The sequence below is a fragment of the Hemicordylus capensis genome, chromosome 5 (assembly GCF_027244095.1).
Source record: "Hemicordylus capensis ecotype Gifberg chromosome 5, rHemCap1.1.pri, whole genome shotgun sequence".
Taxonomy (NCBI): Eukaryota; Metazoa; Chordata; class Lepidosauria; order Squamata; family Cordylidae; genus Hemicordylus; species Hemicordylus capensis.
Genome location: NC_069661.1, coordinates 224,910,319 through 224,932,682, shown reverse-complemented (window position 1 = coordinate 224,932,682; position 22,364 = coordinate 224,910,319).

The following is a 22,364-nucleotide window of genomic DNA, read 5'->3' as shown; positions in this document are numbered from 1 at the left end:
GTAGTTAATAGGTTAGATACTGCACAGCAGGTCATCCACCCAAGAGGGCTGTGTGCTCAATACTGTTGGGAATTCTCTCTGGTAAGAGATACCCTTCTATTACAGCAGAGTGTACAGAGGCAAAACACAGCTAAGTCTGCCTAGGTATGCATGTCTGCTAAGAGTAAAAGAAACTTGGAGCCAGTTCATAATTTCAAATCAATATAAGGAGTCTTTATTGGTGAACTCCATTCTAGTAAAGTGGAGAGATAGGATCTCTAATCTAGCTAGCTAGCTGGATGCAGAGGGATGGTTTCTGCATCTCTGCACATATGGTGCAGGCAGGGAGAGAGGAGCGTGTGTGTTTCAAGGGGGAAGAAAGGGAAGAGGAAGTGTCAAGGCAGGCAGGCAGGCAGGCAGGAAATCCCTGAGAGTAGCAATCTACATATCAAAGGGATAGTGTCAGAGCAGTAGAGAAGGGATGACCACTGTCTTGACCCTCTAGCCCTCTGACTCACTAAGCTGTCCTCCTCTGTCAATGAGACAGGAGACAGTGCAGAGTCCTTCACTTCCAACAAATACATGTGTGATACATACCAGCCCATCACTGCTATTAGCGCAGGCAGGGGAGGCTCCATGCAAACAACGCTGTGCATCAGAGCAACTGTGCCTGACTCCTGCCATTCCCAAGCACTGAAGAGCAGTGTCATTTGCACAGAGCTCCTCTGCCTGAGCTAGGAATGATGGTGGGTTGGTAAGTGCCATGCAAGCAGTGAGCCTGCATCCCTCTTGGGTGCACAGCTCTCGGTGCAGTATTTAAGCCAATAAACTTCGGTGCTTAATGCACAGTGTGACCCTCTATTTGGGGGATAATGTTCTGTTGTGATAACCATACAATTGATTGACTGATGCCATACAATTGATTGAGAGGAGAGCTGATTTTGTGGTAGCAAGCATGACGTCCCCTTAGCTAAGCAGGGTCCACCCTGGGTGCATATAAATGGAAGACTAGAACTGTGAGCACTGTAAGGTATTCCCCTTAGGGGATGGAGCCACTCTAGGGAAAGCAGAAGGTTTCAAGTTCCCTCCCTGGCTTCTCCCAGATAGGGCTGAGAGAGACTCCTGCCTGCAGCCTTGGAGAAGCCGCTGCCAGTCTGCGAAGACAATACTGAGCTAGATAGACCAATGGTCTGATTCAATATATGGCAGCTTCCTATGTTCCTATGACTGATGCAGTAAGCCGCTTGCAAACATAATATTACTTGATGCATGTAGCACCATCCCATGGAAGCTATTTATGCATGGATACATCATACACTTGAGGGAGATGTTTTGTCAGTTTGCCCGGAGAAATGCCAGTGCTCAAATAAATGTGATCATCCTTCTTTTGTAAGCATTTAAATTGCACAAGCACAGGCACTTGAATAATTCTTTCATCTCTTTTTTCCTGGAGATTGACATAGTAATACATTTCACATGTTGTATGGAATGTTGGAACGACCGTCCTTTAAATCTATAAAATATTTGCCGCAGCTGACACCAGGCCCATTGAAACAAATTGAGTTTATAGAAGACATTTTACATGGAGAGAACTTCCAGAGGGATAGCCGTGTTGGTCTATAGCAGTAAAAGTAACAGAGCATCTTGTGGCACCTTAAAGTCTAACCAATTAATTGTAGCATAAGCTTTTGTGAGCTAGAGCCCATTTCATCAGATTCATTAAACGCAGCCTTGCTTTCGCTGCCATTTGACCCTAGCTGTTTCCAGCCTTCTCCGCCTGCCCATACCCAGGTATATATCTGCCTGCTGGGGATTGATTACATTTCATGACTCTGAGGGTGGACCATAGTTCATGAAAGTCCATGCTACTATCAGTTTCCTGATACTAGAGATAAAGCAAGGGTAAGTATACAACTATATTTAAGAGTAGGGCATCTAAAAATATAGTTGAGATAACATATAAAAGCCAACATGTGAAGTAGAGCAGCAAATTAAAATTAGACCATCAGGTAAAATGATCAGAAGTTAAAAATCTGCTGCAAAGGGTATTAGCCGGCAACCAGGACCCGGAGGATCTTGCACGCTGCCACACAGAACCTGGCAGCATTGTACGTGAAGGTCCGGTTGTCATCCGAGAGCAGCATCTTGGAATAGTCTTGACTAGAGTGACCAGGGTATTGGAGGAGCAGAGGAGATAAGAGCTTGTCACGGCTGTCTTTATAAAAAGGACAAGAGAGGAGTACATGATCTATGGTTTCCACTTCCCCAGGGATAGAGGGGCAAAGCCTTTCCATGACTGGGATCTTCCTGTATTTGCTGGCGGAGACACCAGGCAAGGGTGAACGCCCTTCTGTGATTTGGTATTTCCAATTGTGACAGATATGCAGAGGGCAGTTTCCTAGTCTTTACGTGCCACAAGGATCTTTGTTATTTTTACCCTGCGGGAGAGAGTGCTGATTTGCATGAGTGCATGATGCCTGCTTGATTCCCTTTTACCCTGCTTGATTCCCTTTTATTGAAGGGTATTCTGCGGTAAAGAATACCCTGTGGTGATTCTTTACTGATGGAGAGCAGGTCACTTAATTCATTCACCACAAGCACAAGTCCTCAGTTTTGCAGACCCAGAGCAGACCACCTTGGTGCAGATTTGCTTTGATGTGCAAAACAGGCACTTGCTGCACATGGCAAACTAGTTAGATAACCTCCTCACCACATGCAGGGATCTGTCTGAAGAAGATAAAAAGCAGCCACTAGAAGCAACACAATCATCTGAACATCCATCAATCACCTTTATTGTTTAGCATAGCAGAACAGTATCCCCCAAACTTCTGTTAACTGAAGCAGCCTGATTTCTGAATAAAAATTGGCAACGCACTTCGTTGTTACACCTCCAAAGGTTTCTTTTTAGATTTTTGCAAGAGCTTAGTTTTTCTTTTTAAGGTTTGAAGGTCAGGTTTTAAGCCTCCTTTTCAGAACATTGTAAGAGGCTCCCATAGTGGAGTCATACCCAACGCTTCTATGTAAGTAACTGGCTGACATGTTCTTCAGCATAACACAGGGGGTTCTGAGCCACCCACACTGCTCCAGGCTCCTAAAGAACTGTTGGCAATCTTGTGAGGGAATGCAAGAATGCAAATACCTAAAGTGGTATGCCCACACTGTGCAAGTGCTACTTACACTGGAAATATTGTAAGGTAAGCAGCACTCCCAAAGTGCGGGCATGCTTCTTTAAGTATTTGCACTCTTGCAGAAGACTGACGATGGTTCCTTAGAAGCCCACAACAGTGTAGGTGGCTCGGAACCACCTGCATTTCACTGCAGAATCTGTCAGCCACTGTATCTAGGTAGGGCTGTCAATAGCACATTATTATTATTATATCCTGTTCTTGTGCAGCCAGTATTAAACCCTCTGTTTCTTTCTTCAAGTTGCCATTCTTAAGCCACTGCCAGGAATGGCAACTTGAAGAAAGAAACAGAGGGTTTAATACTGGCTGCACAAGAACAGGCACTAAGAACAAATGCAATAAGAGCAAAAGTAGAAAAGTCAACAACAAACAGCAAGTGCTGCCTTTGTAAATAAGCAGATGAAGCCGTGGACCACCTAATCAGCTGTTGTAAAAAGATCGCACAGACTGACTACAAACAAAGGCATGACAAGGTAGCAGGGATGATACACTGGAACATCTGCAAAAAAATACAAGCTACCTGTAGCCAAAAATTGGTGGGACCATCAAATTGAAAAAATGATCGAAAATGAAGATGTAAAAATATTATGGGACTAATATGAAGATGTATTAATATTAAGATTATGAAGATGTAAAAATATTATTATTATTATTATTATTATTATTATTATTAATTTGATTTCTATACCGCCCTTCCAAAAATGGCTCAGGGCGGTTTACACAGAGGAATAATAAATAAATAAGATGGCTCCCTGTCCCCAAAGGGCTCACATTAAAAAAACACACACAAGATAGACACCGGCAACAGTCACTGGAGGTACTATGCTGGGGGGTGGATAGGGCCAGTTACTCTCCCCCTGCTAAATAAAGAGAATCACCACATTAAAAGGTGCCTCTTTGCCAAGTTAGCAGGGGAACATGACACCCTTAGACTGGTAGTAAAGTAAAGTTGTGCCGTTGAGTCGGTGCCAACTCCTGGGGACCACAAAGCCATGTGGTTTTCTTTGGTAGAATACAGGAGGGGTTTACCACTGCCATCTCCCTCACAGTATGAGATGATGCCTTCCATCTTCTTCCTATAGTGCTGCTGCCCGATATAGTTGTTTCCCATAGTCTGGGAAACATACCCGTGGGGGTTCGAACCGGCAACCTCCTGCTCCTTAGGCAAGTTACTTCCCTGCTGCACCATTAGGTGGATCATTAGACTGGTACTAGGGTCCAAATGCCCCCCAGAACCCACCATTGAAGCCTGTCAGGGAAGATTGGGCCCAGCCAGCAACTAGCAGCTGCCTGCTGGGTCTGATCCCCTCCTCAAACCATGTGATGGCAGAAGTGGGATTCTTTATTTTTAGTAGCAGCAGCTGCTGCTGCCAGTTGCCATGTTTTTTTCACCTGCAGTGCTCCATTAGCATCACTTCTGCTCAAATCTCATACAAAATATGTGGAGTATTCTGGGGAGAAAACAGGGCAGGCAGAATAGTTGTTGCTACCAGGCCACCACTACCAATCTAGTGGGGGGGGGACGACCCACATTTGCTGCCCACCCACAACCAAGAGGTGGGATGAGGATCCTCTGAGGGACAAGAGGGCTCACTGGATGGCATCTTGCTGAGGATCCCCTCAAACCTCCAGCTGGCCCTCTTCTGGGGTATGCATATGCCTCCTGATTGCGGGGCTGTAGCCCAGGGCCAGATCACATGCTTTGTCTATAGAAGGTCCCAGGTTCAATCCCTGAGAATGAACTGAGTTAATCAATCCTTTCCTGTATCTTCAGGCAAGGCTGAAAAATAATCCGGTCTGAAACTCTGGAGAGCTGCTGTCAATCGGTGTAGACCAGAGGTTTTCAACCTTTTAAAAATAAGTGTACCCCGTTTGTCTCTAGGCTTCAGCTCAGGTACCCCACACAGCATGCCAACAGCCAAGAATTGTGACCACCCCCACCCCCAGAAGCAAATCTTGCCAAAGCTGGTGGGAAATAAACTGCAAAGTGCAAACCAAGTGAAGGTGCCCTGGAAGCAGTGACAGGAGGGACTAATTCTACACCATGGCTTCCGTCGAGCCTCGTGCCAGGGTTCCAGAGCATACCCTTGGCTTGGCCCCACCCCTTCCTCTTCCTCTCCTCATGACTGGCTAGGTGCTCAGACTCAGCTCACCCCTCGTTCAGCCTGATTGACAGGTGCAACCATGAGGGAAATGGTGGGCTGATGCTCTACATCAGAGAAAGGCGGAAGTGCAAGGGACAGGCCTGAGCCTGTCAGCAGCCTGAGGGGAATGAGCAGCTATGGCGGTGGCAGCAATGAGGAAGGGCCCAGTCAACCGCGGCTGCTGCTCCTGTGGGGAGGAGCAGGAGTGGGACTCGGGTGAGGAGGTCTCTGGGGATAAGGGGCTGCAGCTTGGCCAATAGGCACCAGCAATGCTGCAGCCGCGACCAAGAGGGCTGAGGGGGATGGAGGAGGAGGAGGAGGAGGAGTGTGGCTCAGGTGTGGGTGGGGAAATCCTTGAAGTGAGGGGGGCTGTGGCAGGGGGTGAGGGGAGCAATGAAGTACTAGCGCACAGATGCTCTGTGCAGGTTAAGCTAGTACATTAGATTATTCCATTGTTAAAGCTAAGCAGGCTTGAGGCTCAGCAGTGCTTGGATGGGAAACTCCCTAGCAACCTGATGGAAGTTGTTCTAAATTTCCCCGAGGAGAAGCGGATATATGTATTGGAAACAAGTACAGCTCAATGTTTTTCAAATCTAATTGTAAGTATAATTCTAAGTATCTTGGCTTGGTTAGTGAATTTGGCAGTGTGTTTCTATTGTTTTAAATAAGAATGTAAGAAAAGCCCTGCTGGATCGGACCAAAGGCCTATCTAATCCAGCATCCTATTTCCCACCACGAGTAGCCATATGCTTTTGGGAAGTCCTCAAGCAAGAGGACTTTCCCATTGTTGTTGCCCAGGAACTGGTATTCAGTGTGAAGTTTCCATGTTGTCATCATGGCAGAGAGCCATGGCCAGACCCATCCTCCATGGATTTGCATAATCACTTTTTAAAGTCATCTCAGCTAGTGGCCAATGGCCAAAACATTTCATCTGTGTGAAACGTCAGTCACTATGAATCTGCTATACATAAAAGGAATTGTAAACTTTCTTTTAATTATTAAAATCCCAGTGTTCTAGCAAGAAACCTGTTGCATCCAATGCAGTAATTGTTTGTATTTAGCTGTTTGGGCATTTGTCCCAGTGGGGATCCTGTAGAGAAGGGCTGCACAACTTCGGTCCTCCAGGTGTTGTTGGACTACAACTCCCATCATCCCAAACTATTGGCCACTGTGGCTGGGGATGATGGAAGTTGTAGTCCAAAAACACCTGGAGGGCCAAAGTTGTGCAGGAATTGAACCCTGCTGTAGAAAGTGTGGGGGAGGAGTCAGAAAGGGAGGGAAAAGGAACACAGAGGGAAAGGAGAAAAAGAAAATGGAGTTTTTGCTGAAAGATTAAACTTTAGTTAAATCTACATAAGATTTCTTTGGGTATATGAGGGAAGCCGTCATAAAACAAAACCCAAATTTCTGTGAAAGAGTTTTGACTTTACTAGGAGAGAGCTTAAGATGCAGTGGCCACTGCAGTAATTTCTATATATTTGTAATTTCTTACACCTCCATCATTCATCATGTAAAGGCATTGCCTTGTTTTGGCATTTTCCTGGGTGCAAATTACATTGGATCACATTTATTTTTGGTTGTTTTAACAATAAAACTAAGCCTTCTATCCAGCATCCCAGATATTTACACAGCCCAAAGCTGGATACATAAACATAGGCCTTGCAAATCAAACAGAGGTATAATACCTCTTAGTCTTTAAGTAAACCTTAGTGCTTAGATTGCCAAATTCTTGGAAACATTCCTCTAGAGAGAATAATTCCCTGTTTTCACTTGGTCTCATCCTGAGCTATGTTATAACATGATGAAAATGTTAAAAGGCAAACAAACTTTATCACATAGACAGTGGTCAACAGCCAGACTAAAGTACTGAGTATTAGTCCCACTGAAATTAATGGGACAAGTTTGTCAATACTAATGAGTAATTTAGATGTCAGCCAGTGTTGTGTACTACTGAAGGGTGATCTTCCAGTATTGAACATTATTATCTGAGCAGTTGGTCTACTGTCCCTCGTTCTGAGTTCTCCTGCTTGAAGTCAGAGCAAAGTGTATCGCTTCAGCCAATAAGGGATTCGTTATAACTGTATTCATTTGGTCCCAAAAAGTCAGAGGGTGGAGCAGGGCAGTGATGGGAGATCACATTACTCACAGAAGACCTTCTGCATGTTTCTGATTTGAAGAATGAAAACGCTGAAGATCAAGACAATGGGGAATTGGACTACTGGATAAGGGACCCCTCCAGTGGCTGTTGCTGGTGTCTATCTTACATTTCTTTTTAAAATTGTGGGCCCTTTGGGAACAAGGCACCATTTTGTTTGTTTGTATGTATGTAAGCCACTTTGGGAACTTTAGTTGAAAAGCGGTATATAAATATACGTCATCTTCATCTTCATATTCTTCTAATAATCCAGCTATTTATTAATAACAACTTATTAATCATCATTATTATTATTCTAATAAATAATAATTACTATTAATACATTATAATAAATATTATTACTCTCTCATGAATTTGGCTATTTATTACTTCCCCATTCACCAATGTAGCTTTATATGTTTGGGTCCCAGGAACCTTAAGGACCACCTGTTCCTAGCTGAATCTACTCACCAGACTAGTTGCTCCAGGAAGACTCTGTTCCGCATTATGGGACAGGGCCTTCTTGGTGATTATCCCTAGGCTATGGTATTCACTCTCAGTTGAGACCCATACGGCTTCCTCCCTCCCAATTTTTTACAAAGATTGCCCTTTTGGTTCAGGCTTTCAGGTGGTGGATGACTGTCAGCTGGCTGCCCTTTTAGGTTTTTATGGCTGCCTTTATCTGATTTGGTAATTGTTTTTATTGTGTTTTTAATTACTGTTTTACACTCTATTGTTCATCCCCTCCGAGGTATTATTAATATGTCAAGGAAAGGGCATGCAGAGCTGTCCTCTCCCTTAAAGCACTTAGCAATAGCAATAGCACTTACATTTATATACCGCTTTATAGCCGGAGCTCTCTAAGCAGTTTACAATGATTTAGCATATTGCCCCCAACATTCTGGGTACTCAAGTGAGTACGTACTAAAGTGAATACGTACTAAAGTGAATACGTAGGTCAACACACAAAGAAGTTTGCACATTACAGCTGTTGGAGAAAAATCAATGGAGAAGCAAACCCAAGTGTAACTCCCTGTCTGGGTGTTTGCAAAGATGCTGCAGGTGCAGGTATTGAACAATGGCATTATTATGATACAAGACTAGAGACACGCTTAAGCTCTAGAGAAATGCATCTTGTTAGGTGACCATGACTGGTCAGTGCTGGTCTGAAGATAGACAATGTATTGGTGCATTTTTGGATCCTATTACTTGCATAAATTATAAAGCTTTGGTATATATACTCTACAACTGCACATAATAGAGGCTCTTTCACCCCGGCCATGACTGATGCCCAGCATGCCGTGATCAATAAAGCTTTGAATCTGATGAAACGGTATGGCCCCACCTATAAAACTACCCTTAAGGAGTTAAATTTCTCCTTCACAGCTCATACAGGGCTCAAAATCAGGGTGTGTGTGTGTGTGTGTGTGTGTGTGAATTCATTCATTCAATTTCTATACTGCCCTTCCAAAATGGCTCAGGGAGGTATTGCCATACTTACCTGGAAGAGTCCCACTGAAGTGCATTGGACTCTCTGGAGTACTACTTCTAAGACTACAGCTGAGTGTTATCAGCCATGTATACATTTTAAAACTCCTTTTTATTGCAGCATTTGGCTATTATATATCAACTATAGACATACACAGGATTTTGGATGTGTTTAGAGCACACTCCCTTGTGCTCATTAGGAGATATCTATGGTGGTTTTCTTAGCTTGATTAATGTGTACAGTAGTTTGTGAGTGTCAAGGTCAGCGTGTCAAGCAAAATCATTTTCGGGTATGTCTGGTGTTGGAACTATCTTGGCATTATGGGCTATTTGTGCCTTGTCACCAGGTTCCTCCTCCAGATTCAGAAATCATTCATAGCACCTCTTAAACTAGTTCTGAGATGTCATATTTTTGTACATGCCTGTAATTTGGGGGCTTTGCTTGCAGGCATCAAAGCTGTCAGCAACCATGTGCCACACATTGCTTTTGTGAAGAAAAAGTATAGTCACCAGGAAGACACACACACACATTTGAATGGAATCGTGTTCCCTTCCAAAGCTGTAACCTTCCTTTTAAAGATTTAATAAATGTATAGAGGCTTTTAGAATTCCATGGAAATATGAAACGAGACACACTCTTTTCCTGCCCCCAGTATTGAGCAGAAGCATTAAAAGTAAACCCCCTTTAAATATGCCTTTCTCTTCTTTGCTCAGATTGCCATGGTAGTCACTTATGGCTGACATGTAGCCTCTGCTCTTACCTACTTGAGAAAGGAGGCAATGTTTGAGTGTGGGGGTTTTAAAAAGAGATTATATTGCATTTTCAACATAGTGGGCACCATGCTGTTTGGTAAAGAACAGGAAACCCAATTCATCTTTCAAATCTAGTGCCACAGAGGGTGAACCAGAAGGCTATTTTGGCTGGGGGGCGGGAATTAGCCTTCTGGTCTTTTCTCCTCTATGGAGAAAGAGGCCTACTTCTCACTCATAGTAATGCATTGGTGTCCAGACCTGGGTCTCAAACTTCAGCCCTCCAGTTGTTCTTGGACCACAACTCCCATCATCGTAAGTCACAATGGCCAGTAGCCAAAGATGATGGGAGTTGTAAGCCAACACTGGCAAGAGGGCCATGATTTGAGACTTCAGACTGTAGTTGGGAGATCACATGACTCCATACCCCAACAAACAAATTTACAAAAAAGCTAGATATAAGGGAGAAGTAATGACTGTGTTAAATTTTGAAAATGAGCTCGAAATTCAAATCCCCCTTGCTTGAAAGTTCTTTCTTCATTCCAAGTTGGGTCCAGCACAAATGTGACCAGCCTCAACAAATGTGACCAGCACAAATGTGACCAGCCTGAAATTAGGCTTTTCACTTCCTCCCATTCCCCCCGCCTTTACCTCCCCTCACCTTGCCCAACTAAACAAAAAGCATTATCCAGGGTACGGGTAGTAGGTGGTGGGGAGGAGAACTCATTTCCACACAGAAGAGGCCTTGTAGCTCAAGGTTTTTTGAGAATTTGACAAGCATGTTAGAAAAACCCGGGTTATTCTGGGGCTCGCACGTCACATCACTAGGGCTCACACATCACTAGCCAGCCTTCTCCCTGTTGGTTATGGAATGAATTTTCTCTCTCTGTGGAGGGGGATTTAGTCATACACAAAAACATGTCATCTGAAGGGCTACAGCTCTTCTGAATCTCTAGGATCTGAATCTGAATCTCTAGGAACAGAGATTCACCCCCTCAGTGAGGCCTAGGCAAGAATGAGTGAGGCCTAAGAGAGGCAAGAAGGCAGGAATGACATGGAGAAAACCTCTGAGAGGGACAAAAGAGAAGGGAAGCTGTTCATGGGGGGAAATACAAAGAAGTAGAGAGGGCTGGGCTTTTTTTTTATTTTATTTTTTTGCTTTGCTTTTTAAAAAATGAATTGACTTAGAATAACCAGCCAAGTCTTTACGTGCTGGGAGCTAGGCCATGTAATAAATTTACAGAGCTGAAAGCATTTCTTATCACAATGTCATTACAGCTTGCCAGCACCTAATCTGTAAAGTGACAGCTCTTATTTTGCTACACCCTTAAGAGATCATTTTACCCAACCAATCATTCTGCCAGCTGGAGAAGAATTACACATGCTTTCCCTGATTAGTTTCCGTTGCTGATTAGCATTCAGCCACTTAGGGGATTAAGTTCTTTCTCTGATGGTTTTACCACCTACACGTATCATCCTAATGCAGCACGTAGGATTTATACTGACACATGTGAGTTGCTTCTATTCACTTCGTCTGCATTTCTGAATGAAGACGAAAGCATGGACACATTTATCCCTAGTGTGAATGTATGGATTTCAGTGACCTTCAACATACTGAAGCTGAAAATCTATGCTATTAAAGGAACTGTGACAAACGAATCATCCAAAAGTCTATATGTAAAGTATACTTAGCGATGAAACTGCGCCTTTGAAAAAGGCACAGTTCATTTGTAGAATATACTAGGGTTCCCTTCCCTACGAAATTTCACTTGTGCAGAAGTTCCTATGAAATTTCACTTTTCATACAGAAACACATTTAAAATTAACAGATTTTTCTCCGTGGAAGGAACTCTGACATTTGCTTCAGGCTCCAGTTTTTCAAAATTTCAGTGATAACCATCCTTTGCATACTGACGTTCTCAGGTTCCATCCCCAGCAGAATCTCCAGTTAAAAAACGGGATCTTAAATAGCAGGCTTGGGGAAAGGGGCTCTGCCACAGGCCTTGAAAAGACAGTGGCTAGCATTCCCAGCAGTACTCTTCACCCCCCCCCACCCCAACTGGGAAGATTTCAACTTTTTCACTGTAAAAGCTCCTGCAAGATGATTCACTGTAAAAGATACTTCCTTGCAATTGATTTTTCAATAAAAAATAATTGCTGTTCCTAAACAAGCTTTTTATATGATCAGCCACCATTTATGCCTCCATACACACAGCAAAGGGATAATTAAATAAGCAGGAAAATCTAAATGAGTGCATAAATGAATGTAAACATGCAGGAAGGAATGGAGATTCATGCTGAATGCTCAGTACAGACAAGACACTAAAAATAAAAATGTAAATCACACATACACACAAGCCTCATTAAGACATTATAAAATGGAGGCTGCACTTGGTTACAGCCTCCAAAAATGAGGTGGAAGCTGGAAGTCCCACCCTAAACACAGAAGCGCCGTCCATCATGCTTACAGCCTTTGCCTCTTCAGACAAAGGCTGTAAAGCATTAGAGACTCACCAGCAGGGGAGAGTGATTGATGTGCCAGGAGGGATTTCCACCTCTTTTTCAGAGGCTGTACCTAAGTACAACCTCTGTTTTGTAGTGTCTGAATGAGGCTACTATGATTAGAAAATTGTAGATTCAGTAGAGTTATGTGCCAGTCTCCTGGAAATAAAAGAAAGAAGAAAGAAACCATAATCTCCAAGACTGAGAATGCCATCCTTATCCAGTAAGACTACTCTTATTTATTACATTTATATTTCACTTTTGTTCCATGAAGAATGTATGAAGCTGCCTTCTACTGAGTCAGACCCTTGATCCATCTAGCTCAGCATCGTCTGATTAGCAGTGGTCTTCCAGGAGTTCAGGCAGGGGACTTTCCCAATCCTACTTGCCAGGGCTTGAACATGGGACTTTCTGCCTGCAAAGCAGATACTCTACCACTGAGCTATGGCCTGTTCCAAGGTGCACATAAGGTTCCCAAGCAGGGTTGATTTGATTTAAATCATGATTTAAACTATGATTCAAATTGCTTCACAGAAGGAATCTATTTTTAATGATTTAAATCACTAGGAAGCAAGATTCCATATCATCATCATTTTCTAGTAGAAGTACATTCTTGTTGTCTAATATAACCTTAATGCATATCCAGGTTTCATTTTAGAAGGTAGATACACGCTATCAAAGTTACACACTTCTTGCACTTCTTTGTTGCATGGTTTGCATTTTGCACACATGCCTGTATGCCAACCCACAGGTACAGTAACTTCACTGAAATATTATCAGATGGGGTCTCTTTACGGCTTGCTGCCATGATAGGTGTTTCCTTTCTGCAGTGGAAGATACACTTAAAATGTTTCCTCAGGACTGTATGAATATGTTCTGTTCACTTTTGTTCTCGCTTTCTATTTCCCTCCCCTATCTCTTGCATGTATATCCAGACTGTTCCTCCTTGCTCAGATCTACTCCATCCCCTCAAATTCTCCATTTATTGACCTTCTTTGTCTTTGTACTTTTTGGGGAAATGAGGGGCAAGCAAGCATGGAGCCAGCTGAGCGACGGCCTGGGTCCAGCCCTGCCCAGCGGCCCCTCTGACAACGTCCCGTGCATGTGATGTCATGTGCACAGGGCATGCCCAGAGAGAAATCCCCTCCCCACTCAGGACCGAGCACTTGTCCATCCTTTTCAGGCAGCGTTTGCTGCCTGAAAGCATCTATTCCCCTTTCTCTCCATCCAGAGAGGGAGAGAAAGGGAGAATAGATGCTTTCAGGCAGCAAGCGCTGCCTGAAATGATAGGGAATGGCTCGCTCGGGCTCTTCAGAGCTTGAGGCCACGCTCCCTTTGGATGTGACGTCACATGCAAAGGGGGCATGGCCTTGAGCTCCAAACAAGCCCTTTCCTGTCATTTCAGGCAGCACTTGCTGCCTGAAAAGGATGGGCAAGCGCTCGCTCGGGGCTCTTAGTAGCCTGGGAATGGGCGGGGGGAGGGTTCATTCAGGGCTCTTCCGGAGCCTGAGCCATGCCTCCCTGGGGGCTTCAGCAGCCCCCACCATTGGTGGCCTGGGTTCTTTGAACCCGTTCGTGCAATTGTGGCTACGCCCCTGCGGGCAAGGGCTTGACTGTGTGTGTGCATGTGTACTGCATGTACACCACCTGCAGAATAGGATTGATCATCCCCATATACTGCTGTTAACATGTTCATAGGATATATAATTAGAAGTTTTATTTATTTTATTTAACAAATTTATATACCGCCCAAAACACAAGTCTCTGTTATGATTAATATTCATGATAATGTCTTTGACCTAGGTTATTTTTTATTAATTTTTAAAAATCCAATTTAAAATTTAAAAATTCAATTTAAATTTAAAAAATCCATTTTTAGAAATTGTTTTCAACCCTGTTGCCAAGTGGTGTTGCAGTCAGGCACTGACCAGATCCAGACCTGCTTAGCTTCAGCAGGATTGCTGCACGTGTGCCTTCAAATCACATCCTGAGAACAAGGACTCCTTAAATCATTATGCCAAACCTTAATACAAACAGAATACAGAAGGTTGCACAAAGCAAATAATTGATGTTTCTGGCTGGAGGCTGTTCTGTTGATTAGAGAGTGGGGGTGGGGAGCCCAAGGGACCAAATGTAATTTTCTTTGTTCTTCCTGCCCCTGCTACTTGGTTGCATTATGTTTTGGCATTGGATGATTTAAGGCAATCTTGGTTTGGATGGTGGCAGGTGGTGTTAGAAGGGGTCCGATCCAAACAATATTGCCAATGAGGGTTGCTTCAAGCAGCTCGGATATCAAAGAGCTGCTGCTTCATTTGAGAACACATTTAGATGATTAAATAATTCCTTGCTGCTTGATTAGTACGCTGCTGGTGCTCTTTCTAACATCATTACAACCTAAATATGCTTACTTTAAAAATAGCAGCAAGAAATGAGATCGTTATGATGTTATAAATGAATGACACCATGATGGGAAGCCACCCAAACCACATGTGCATGAGAAGGATGCAACCCCCACTCAAAATCTAGAGGCAAGGATTCTGAAATCACCTTTGTTTTATATAGTTGAAAGCAGCAAATCCTCTCTAATAAAACGCTTGGTGTCCGTGCCTCCCTGCCCTGTTCTGCGCCTGCGCGAAGCGCAGGCGCAGAACAGGGCAAGGGAGACATGCTCGCCGGTACCCGGCAGCCATCTTGGGCGGCCAGAAGCGGCCGCCCCGAAGAAGCCGGAAAACCGGCGCCGGGGTAAACTGGGCGAGGCAGCGGCGGAGCTGCTGCCTCGGCCAAAAGAGACGGAGGCCAGGGGCGGAGCGGAGGCCACTTAAATATTTTTTAAAAGGCACCCGCAGCTGACGCCGCCGACCCTCCCTCCCAGCTGACCCCCCCCATTAAGGGCCAAATCGGCCCAGCCACTTGCCCCCGCAGCTTCCGCCGCCGACCAACCGCCCGCCCACCCAGCTGCCGATACCTCCTTACCGCCGGCACACGTCCTCCGCTTGATCCGCTGCTCAATTAACAGAAGGAGAGAGGTGCTCGCATGCAGAGCTCCACTCTCTTTAAAGTCTCTTCCCGAACTGGCGCTTTGCGTCCTTGCCGCCCAAACCGCCAGTTCGGGAAGAGACTTTAAAGAGAGTGGAGCTCTGCATGCGAGCACCTCTCTCCTTCTGTTAATTGAGCAGCGGATCAAGCGGAGGATGTGTTCCGGGGGCAAGGAGGTATCGGCAGCTGGGTGGGCGGGCGGTTGGTCGGCGGCGGAAGCTGCGGGGGCAAGTGGCTGGGCCGATTTGGCCCTTAATGAGGGAGGGAGGGGGAATGGCAGCGGGGGGACAGGAGAGCCGTTACTAGGGCCCGTTGTTCAACGGGCCAAAATTAACTAGTTGACTATGAATTGTAAATGGGATACAGATGCCAAGTCCCAAACTCCAAAAAGAAATGGACAATGATAGAAGGGAGCCCTGCCTTGATAACTGGGCAAAGAGGCATCTTTAAAAGCAGAGCCTCTCTTTTAGCTGGGAAGAGCAACTAACTCCCTATTCAACACAGTTAACCTCCTTTCCCTTTCCAGTGGGAATTGCTGGTATCTCTCTGTTGCTTTTTAGATTGTGAGCCTCTTTGGAACAGGGAGCCCATCTTCTAATTCTTTCTCCTAGGCAAACACTTGAATATTTTTTAGTAGTATTACTTTTAGAATATGTATACCACTTTTTAACAAAAAAACAACTCTTCTGCTAGGGAGATAAAAAACTCAAACATTATTTTTGAGTATGCCTTCAGACAGTGAAGGCATGCTCTTAATTCATCCCCCTACTACAGGGGTTCTTCAACTTGGGTCCCCAGGGCGTTATTCACACATGGCTTCATGCTGTGGGGTAAATGTTGAGCGAAGCCACTTCGAAGTACATATGTGGCATTGAGGGAAGCAGCCCCTCTGCTCTGCTCTCGGATTTGCATTTGATGCAAGTTCACATGGCAGGCGTCTGCGTTTTCCTTCATCCAATGGGCGGGGGGGGGGAGATTACTAAAGAGCTACATCTGCGTTTGTAAAGAGAGTATCCCTCTTATCATGCTAATGATTCTACATCAGTGCCTCTCCCTATGTGCTCCCGCATTTTCAGAAAAAGTAGCTTAAAACCAGCATTTTAAAAACCTGGAAACAATATATAGCCTGAACCACAGTAACGCCATTTGCTTTTAGGATGTGTATGTGCATGTAGCACACAAAGAGCGGGGCGGGGCTGTGGAGTAGCTGTAATCTTTCTTTGCTGTAACTGCCATGCAAGCAGGAAGGCTTGGGCATGCGCTTAGATGGTTAGTGGAAGAGGAGCAACTGTGAAGATGATTTGAGGGAGGGCTTGTGGGGGAATATGAAACCTATTTCTTCTCTCTTATCTACACGTTTGGGGGACTGAGCTCATCTTTTCTTGAGAAATGAAACTTATTTCTTATCTTCACTGTATAAATACGCTGCAGCGTCACAGAGCAGGCGTTCTGGAGGTTGAGCGTGAGCAGACCAGAACCTTTGCTAACATGGAGCAAATAAAAAAGCCTTTTTAAACCTTTCTCGTCTGGGAAGTCTTTGGCTCGCTGACCCAGAAAAGAACCACATTTGGGGAGGTACATCAGAAATACACCAAGATAAGCTAGAATTTGCAAGACAAAGCCCATTTTGTGTGTGGAGTGGGTCCAAGGATCTCAAAGGGACTTCTAGGTAAGTTTGGCTGGTGTGTGAATGCACACACTCTCCCCTGAAGGAGAGTCGAGGTAGAAGCCCTGTGTGTAAAGCCTCCAGGTGTTGTTGGACTGCAACTCCCATCATCCCCAAACACAAAGGTCAAAGGCCATGATGGCTGGGGAATAAAGGGAGTTGTAGTCCAACCAGGTCTGGGGAATCAAATCTGAGAACCCCACCCTACTGCTTAGAATTGGCTTCAAATGTATTTTCATGCTCATGGTCCTTCTGCCAGGCCTTGCAGGCCATACACAAGGATGGAGAAGCAGACTGTCAGCTCTTTTCCAGGCCTAAGGATCCAGCTAGATGTATTGGTTCATTGTGTCACTTGATTTAATGGATAGGAACATAGGAAGCTGCCTTCTACTGAGCCAGCAATAGATGTAGAGAAACAAGAAGCATCAAATACGGTTGCAAATGAAGAGACAAAAATCCCACGGTGCTGTAAATTTGTTTATTTAAGCCCAATGCATATCGGCCGAAGCCTTCTTTAGAGGCCAAATATTGTCCAATGTAATCCTGTCACAGGATAATCCTGTCACAGCAGGAAGACAGCAGCAAATGTGCTCCATTAGCTTTGGCTAGTCTAAGATATTGTTACCTGTTTTTGAAGAAGTGTTTTTGTGACAGGATTACATTGGACTTAAATAAATATGTTTACAGCACCATGGGACTTTTGTCTCATCATTTGCATTTCTACTGAGCCAGACCATTGTTCCATCTAGCTCAGCATTGCCTACACAGCCTGGCAGTGGCTTCTCCAAGGTAACAGGCAGGAGTCTCTATCAGCCCTATCTGGAGATGCCAGGGAGGGAACTTGTAACCTTCTGCATGCAAGCATGCAGGTGCTCTTCCCAGAGCAGCCCCATCCCCTAAGGGGAATAAATTACAGTGCTCACACATGTAGTCCCCCATCCAAGTGCAAACTAGTGTGGACTCTGCTTAGCAAAGGGGAGAATTCATGCTCATTACCACAAGACCAGCTCTCCATGGTATAGCCATGCTCTGGCTATCTGCCGTGGTGCCAATAAAGCACAGTAGATGAGCTACTTCCTAACCTGGCAAGTTACCACCTTGGTCTAGAGAATATGGCACCTGGGACACGTTGCCAGAGTCCCTGACTGCAGACGCCTGGCGCCTTCCATCTCCCAACCATTGCAAATAAAAGGCAGGTACTATTTCCTTTAATGGATCTCTCAGGCCCAGAGTAAACGAGGTTTCATAATTTTCATCCTTTGCAAATAAGGAATAGCTAGCAGTTAATAATAGCACTGTGGTGTGAAACATACCTAAGGAACTCGAAACCAGCAAGAGCTTAACTCCAAAACTCAGCCTAGTTTTTCCAAAAAGTTTATTATGGTCTACAGACCAGAGCCAACTGTCGGCAATGTCTTGAGCAAAATTGCTCTTGGAAAGGGTGGTGTCCTGCAGAGTCTGATGGTTTCTGGTGGAAAACATAGCAGGAGTCTTGTTTTCAGTGGAGAGCGTCCCATTTGAGCTTGAAACCCAATGTCAACTCAGGGAATCTGAACCCACAGAAAGCAAAGTCAGGAAGTAGACTTCACCATAATCGCTGCAAAATAAAACTGCTGAGTGTCACTCAGCTCTGGTTGAACATTCTTGCTGATGCCAGTTAAAGAAAATACATTTTATTTATGACTGATCAGTGAGAACAAATAAAGTAACAAACATCTTCCTTTTCTGGTACAAAGGGCTGTGCTGTCTTTTTTTCCCCTTTCCCCCCGGGTGTCATAAGAACTTAAGAAAAGCTTTGCTGAATCAGGCCCAAGGCCCATATAGCCCAGTATCTTGCTTCACACAATGTCCCACCAGATGCCTCTGGGAAGCCCATAGGCAAGAGGTGAGGACATGCCTTCTCTCCTGCTGTTGCTCCCCTGCAACTGCTATTTATAGGCATCTTGTCTCTGAGGCTGGGGGTGGCCTATAGCCCTCAGACTAGTAGCCATTGATAGACCTGTCCTCCATGGATTTATCTAAGCCCTTCTTAAAGCCATCCAGGCTTTTGGCTGACACCACATCTTGTATAAGAAGTCCTGAACCAAACTTCAAGTTACCCATCATTGGTAACAATTATTTCAGTATACTGTAGTACCATATGTTGGGGTTATGTACCTTGGGGGTTCTCAAATTTAGGTCCCCATATGGTGCTAGACTACAAATCCCATCATCCTCAACCACAATGGCTATGGGGATGATGGGAGTCATAGTACAACAACATCTGGGGACTCAAGTTTGAGAACCCCTGATGTGCCCAGTAAATGGATACCACGATTAGAGACCAATTCTCATGCTGGGCACCTGCCACAGAGTCCCTAAAGGGTTAAGAGAGCAAGAGTCCCTTTTATTGCTTCTTTGTAGAGAGAAATCTTCCAGTGACTGACTCTCTTCTGAAACAATAGAGGCCGATTATATTTCTGTAGGCAAACCAGATCTGTGTCTTATGCATAAGCCTCCTGTGAAAAGAGGAGACAGGCCTGCACATGCTGCAGAGTAACGTAACTGACCGGCTGCTTGGTCTTTTCCAGGGAGGCAAAGTTAGCACGTAGGCACTCTGCTTGCCACATATCAGCCTTTGCAGAGCATTGTGTGGCTTTTGCTGCTTGGACTACGTTGAGACCTGCCAACGGCAGCCTTGCCAAACATACGCCGCAGGAACAAGGCAGGCTTGGCAGGGCGGGCTCTTTTGTTAATTCTGTACACATGCACAGACAGTTCTCCAAAAGGAGCGTTCCTGCTTGTCAGCCTTTTAGAACTGCTCTCTTAGCCCTATTAGAAAAGACCCAAAGGCTGTGTGAAGTTGCCTTATACTTAGGGGTGGCCCAAAGTACCGCAGCATTTGAAGTGAAGTGCCAAATGCTGCCTTGCCCCATGTCCTGATGGGGGCCTGTCCCCTTTCATCCCATGAATGAAAGGGGGCAGGGGTCATCCCATTAAACCAGGGGTCATCCCATTAAACTGATTGCTAAGGAGTTTACGACCAACAACAGGAAGTACTTTTTCACACAATGCATAATTAACCTATGGAATTCTCTGCCACAAGATATGGTGACAGCCTGGATGGCTTTAAGAGGGGTTTAGATAAATTCATGGAGGACAGGTCTATCAATGGCTGTTAGTCTGAGGGCCATAGGCCAGCTCCAGCCTCAGAGGCGTCTAAATATCAGCTGCAGGGGAGTAACGGCAGGAGAGAGGGCAAGCCTTCACCCCCTGCCTGTGTGCTTCCCAGCGGCATTTGGTGGGCCACTGTGTGAAACAGGATGCTGGACTAGATGGGCCTTGGGCTTGATCCAGCAGGGCTGTTCTTATGTTCATACAAGAATAGCAATAGCAATAGCACTTACATTTATATACCGCTCTATAGCTGGAAGCTCTCTAAGCGGTTTACAATGATTTAGCATATTGCCCCCCAACATTCTGGGTACTCATTTTACTGACCTCGGAAGGATGGAAGGCTGAGTCAACCTTGAGCCCCTGGTCAGGATCAAACTTGTAACCTTCTGGTTACAGGGCGGCAGTTTTACCACTGCGCCACCAGGGGCTCTTTTGAATGACCCGTGCAAGCTTTGAAAGCGACATGGGATCGAAGGAAAGTTGCCAGTAGCCTCTTCTTGCAAACTTTGCAAGAAGTGTGAGGAGAGGAGGGCAGCCTTCTCCCCTTTCTTCATGAGCTTTTCAAAGCTTGCAAGGGTCAGGTGGGTCCTGAAGAGCTGCTCCAGTGGTAGCAGTGGGAGTTATCTTGGTGCCCTTCTGGCACCTCAGTTATCACAGCCTCACTTCACCTCATTTAAAGATCATCTCTGTACGACTGAGTCAGACCACTGATCCATCTCGTCCAGGGGTTCCCAATCTGTAGTACTCCAGAGGATGCTGAACTACAGCTCCCAGCACCCCCAGCTTAAGTTTATTGTGGCTTGGGATGATGGGAGTTGTAGTTCAGCAACATCTGGAGTACCACAGGTGGGGAACCCCTGATCTGTCCCAGGACTGCCACCTCTAATAGGCAGCGGCTCTTCAGGCGGGTGTTTTCCCCAGCCTTACCTGGAGATGCCAGGGATAGAATCAGGTGCAGGGGAATGTACATCCCACATTTCTGCTCATAAAAGCAGCAAAGAGCTAACAATATTAATTTGAAAACAAATTTAAAAGCAATGTAATGAAACAGCACACAATCAGTACAGAACCAAAACTTATAAATAATTAAAAGCCCGCCCTACCTAAACAGAAGGACTTAAAGACAAAAGAAAAGTAAGGGGTGGGGAGACAGAGGTGCCCGAAACAGAGAGCTTCAGTATATGGGTGCTCCTACAGAGAAGGCCACCTCCTGCACTCCTGCCAAACATAGCTCAGGTAGAGGCAATTGTTTGTAGCGATGGAGCGTCTGCATGTTCATTAGCAGCATGGACACAGTTTGGAGAGGCACAGAATGAGGGTGCACGTCCCGGTTTCAGAGCGGCAGGGTGTTCTGCTGCATGTAAGCCAGGATTTTTCTGACTTTAAGATGAAATTGATTCATGGGTTCATTCAATGCACATCACACATTTGATATTCAAAACCCAAGCCTCAGACTCCCCAGTCTGAATTTAAAATCTTGGGGAAACCTGATCTTGCACCCAAGAAAAGTATTTGATGCCTTGCCTGAACTTCAGATTGTGCATTAAAGAAGATGAATTTTCAGACATTTGGTTGAATTTTAATGAATTGTTCATGCTTTGAAACATAAGATATATATATCCTTAGGTAGTCCCCCCACCCCAGCCTTTCTTTTTCTCCTGAATTGGTTGTATCTTATTATGTTTAAATTATGTTTAAGGGATTTTTTTGTTTCTTTTCTTTTTCACTTTTACTAGCATATATTATAACTATTCTCGATTGTGTTTTATGCATTGTTGTAATCTCATTGCAATAAAGGGGGGGGCGATATTGATGGTTACAAATGGGCCCAGGTTTTGAGTTTCAGATCTATTACAAGATTTAATTTCTGTACTACCATGTGGCAGAGAAGAATGGCCAAATCCAAATCAATCCTTACAATTTGATTTCCCCCAGGTTTTAGTACATTTAATCAATTTTGTGAATGCTTCCGGTGTGTCTAGATCAGGACCCAGAAACCTTTTAAACCCTTCTTATTCCTGTTTGGTTCTTTGTGCATTTGCAGTGCATATGCAAAAACATACTACAGGAATGGAAAGAGACTGCGGACACAATAAGGGGCATGGCATATAGAAGACTGGGGCACTTCTTCATAGATAGAGCTGAGGCTGTTACGACAGAGCTACCATTGCTTTTCACTTTCAAAGCAAGAAAATTTCAGCCGTTCTAGAAGATTCCACGGCAAACTGCAAAAGATGCAGAAGGGGAGAGACTTTGGATCCAGACAATTATTATTATTACATTTATATCCCGCTCTTCCTCCAAGGAGCCCAGAGCGGTGTACT